The following is a 3625-nucleotide window of genomic DNA, read 5'->3' as shown; positions in this document are numbered from 1 at the left end:
TTTATCAGTCAAGGGTTACATACCTAACATTCAACACACACTTATTTATTCATCTTTTATATGGTCTGGATGTTAAGATCACAGGTTATAATGTCAATATCCTGGTCATATACTTGCTGTATAACAATTAGGAAGTGAATGAACAATTCTATGCCTTAATTTACTTATCCAATACCAGGAATTTCAATAGTACATATCTGAAGGGTTGTTGGGAAAATTAAGTTAATACAAACAAATCACAGAGTCTGGCACATGGCCTCAGTATATGGGCTCAATAAACGTTAATTATTGTCATCATTATTATTAATTTTTACATCTGCAAGCTCTGGTACTATAGGCTATAAAGGATGGGAAAATAAATCAGGCAAGTTAGTGCCCTTTAAACGCTTGTAGTTAAGTAGACAAGATAAAGAATGTATTAATGGAATGAGCACAGATTAAATGAAAGTGCTAAGAGCATTCAGTGGAAAATTCAATGCTAAGGATGCAGGGCGCATTCAAACTGGATTCTTCTCTGGGTATTAGATCAAAGACAAACTCTAATGCTGTTTAAACAGCAAGGTATATCTTGCTTATTTTTAAATTATCTCAAATAATTATTTTTAAATTATTTTTTAATTATCTCTTATTTTTTAATTATCTCAATATGTGTTCTTAACCAAGTTAGACAAACTCTCCATCAACCTAGTTAGTCACTCTAGCTCATTTGGGATGTAGTCACAGCAAAGGGCAACCACAGCTTTGTGCACATTTTGAAAGGATTCACACAAAGACACCTCCACTCGGGTTCTCCCAAAGACTAGCTGGCCAATGAACTTGAACATCAGACTCAAAATACACTTACAACTAGCCACCATGGTTCACTCTTCTACAGAATATATTCTCATTTTTGCAAAGAATCTTGAACAAGGAGCCTTCCCTGAACCTTTGTTATTCTGCTGCTCAGCCAGATAGAATAAGAAACTACTCTTTCTCTTGCTTAGCAATGCAAGTTCTCTGCCAAGGTAAGGTCTCACCACAGAAGATGATGATTACCTAATAAAATTATCTAACTCAATATTAATCATGACTAAAGTATCTTACAAACTGCTTAGAGAACTATAACTTCCTACACCCCAGTAAGATCCCTTGCATACATTTTCTCTTTCAGTAACGACAATCATCAACAATCAATGAAGAGCCATTTCCATGGGATATTGCTTGCAGGCAGATAGTCCCATCAAACCCTTCTCTGGATATTCCCTACTACCACCATCACCCTCACCCTTACCATCACCCTCACCCTCACCTTTTATACATCCTTCCCTCATTCTACAAACCACAAGGAAATAACACTTTACACTCATTAGGATGGCTATTATTTAAAAAGAAAAAGGAGGCCTGGCCAGTGTGGCTCAATTGGTTAGGCATTGTCCTGCAAACAGAAAGGTTGCTGGTTCAATTCCCAGCCTGGTCACATGCTTAGGTTGCAGGTTCTGTCCCCAGTCAGGACATGTGCAGAAAGCAACTGATGGACGTTTCTCTCTCACATCAATGATTCTCTCCTTCCCTTCTCCCCTCTCTAAAATCAAAAAAAGAAAAAAAATAAATAAATAAGAAAAAAAAAGAACAGATCTTGATAAGATATGGAAAAATTGGAACCCTGGTACATTGCTGATTGGAATATAAAACGGTGCAGTCACTATGAAAAACAGTATGGCAGTTCCTCAAAAAATTAAACATAGAATTACCCTATGATTCAGCATTTCACTTCTAGGCATATGCCCCAAATAATTGAAAATAGGGTCTCAAATAGGTATTTGTACACCAATAGTCTAACATTATTCATAATAGCCAAAAGGTGGAAACAACCCAAATGTTCAACAGAGAAATGGACAAACAAAATGTGCTGTATATACACAATGGAATATTATTCAACCTTAAAAAATGAAATTCTGACACATATGATGACATGGATGAGCCTGGAAACAGTATACTGAGTAAAATAAGCTAGACACAAATATTGTATGATTCCACTTATGTAAAGTACCTAGAATAATCAAATTAACAGACACAGAAAGTACAATAGTGGCTACCAGGGGCCAGGGGAAGAGGGAAATTGAGAGCTATTGTTTAATGAGGATAGAGTTTCAGTTTGGGATTATGAAAAAATTCTGGAAATGGATAGTGGTGATGGTTACACGATACTGTGAATGCTCTTAATGCCACTGAATTTTACACTTAAAATTGTTAAAATGATAAATTTTATATTTATATCTCTTACTACAATTAAAAAACATATTGGAAGGTATCAAAGAGCTTTAAACAGGAATTTTTGTGATCTCAATTACTATATTTTTTTAGAAATCATTTTGTTTGTTTTATAAAGGACACATTTTTGAAGAGTTGAAAAACAAGATAGAAATGCATGTGAAAGATGAAGGGTTAGTGACAGTAACAATGGAGTAAAATAGGTAGGTTTGAGATTTTAGAGAGAGAACCACAAAGTTAGGTAATGGCCTGGATGTGGAGGATAAGGAAATGGATAAATTAAGACTGACACCCAGGTTCTTGGCTTGGACAACTGAGTGGTAACATTAATAAGATACTGAAAACTTCAGAAATTACACATTTGGAATGAGGTAGAATCAAGAGTGCTGCTTTGACATAATTTCATGATGCTGTTGAGTAGAAAGTTAGATATGTGTGTCTGAGGGTGAAAGAAGTCCAGGCTCTCCCATCTCAGTGAGTCTCTTGATGATATTTAAAGCCACAATACTGGGTAAAATCAGAAAAAAAGGGAGAAGAAGAGGGAAAGGAAGGAATGGAGGGAGGGAAGAAGTGAAGGAAGAGGAGGAAGAGGAGGAGGTAGGGGACAGGAGAAGATAGAGAAATAGAGAACAGTTCTAAGGAATGAGTTCGGGTCCACTCTGACATTGGGAGGTTCCGTATAAAAGGAGTCAGCATAGAAGACTGAGATGGAGTGGCTAGGGAGGCAACACACACACCAGCAGAGGAAGATGCTTTCAGAAGAGAAGTGTTCATTTTCCCATGAAGGAAAAGCAGAGATAAGTCCTCTGTCCTACAGGACCCACCATCTGTGGACCTCATCTTCTACCATTCCTCTCACACTGTGCTCCAGTTCCCTTCCTCCTCCTACACCAAATCACATTTGTTCCACTTTGGAATCTTTATATTTGCTATTCCATCTTCCAGATTATTCTTTTCACAAATTGTAATATGGCTTTTCATTATTATTCAAATCCCTATTTAAATATTATATTACTTCTTCAAAGAGATTTTCCTTGATAATCCCCCCTCACACCACACTCCTCTCAGTCCCTATCCCAATATATTTTCCTCATAGTGCATCATCACTATGTGAAATTACACTTGTTGTTTATTTAATTATTCATATTCACTCTCCCCAATAGAATATACATGAAAGAAATTTGATTTGTCTTTTTTAACTCTGACAACCACAGGGCCTGGTTGTCAGAAATCTTCAATGAATATCTGTTACAAGGATGAATAAATGAGTGTGGATAGAGGGAGGTATGTAAGGATTTGCTGGTAGAAATGCAAAGAAGATTCACTTCTTTTTGGTCACTTTTGACTCAGAGTTATTGGCTGAGAATTAGTTTGT

The sequence above is a fragment of the Desmodus rotundus genome, chromosome 4 (assembly GCF_022682495.2).
Source record: "Desmodus rotundus isolate HL8 chromosome 4, HLdesRot8A.1, whole genome shotgun sequence".
Classification (NCBI taxonomy): Eukaryota; Metazoa; Chordata; class Mammalia; order Chiroptera; family Phyllostomidae; genus Desmodus; species Desmodus rotundus.
The sequence above is the reverse complement of the archived record's forward strand: the minus strand, read 5'-3'. Positions refer to the sequence as shown.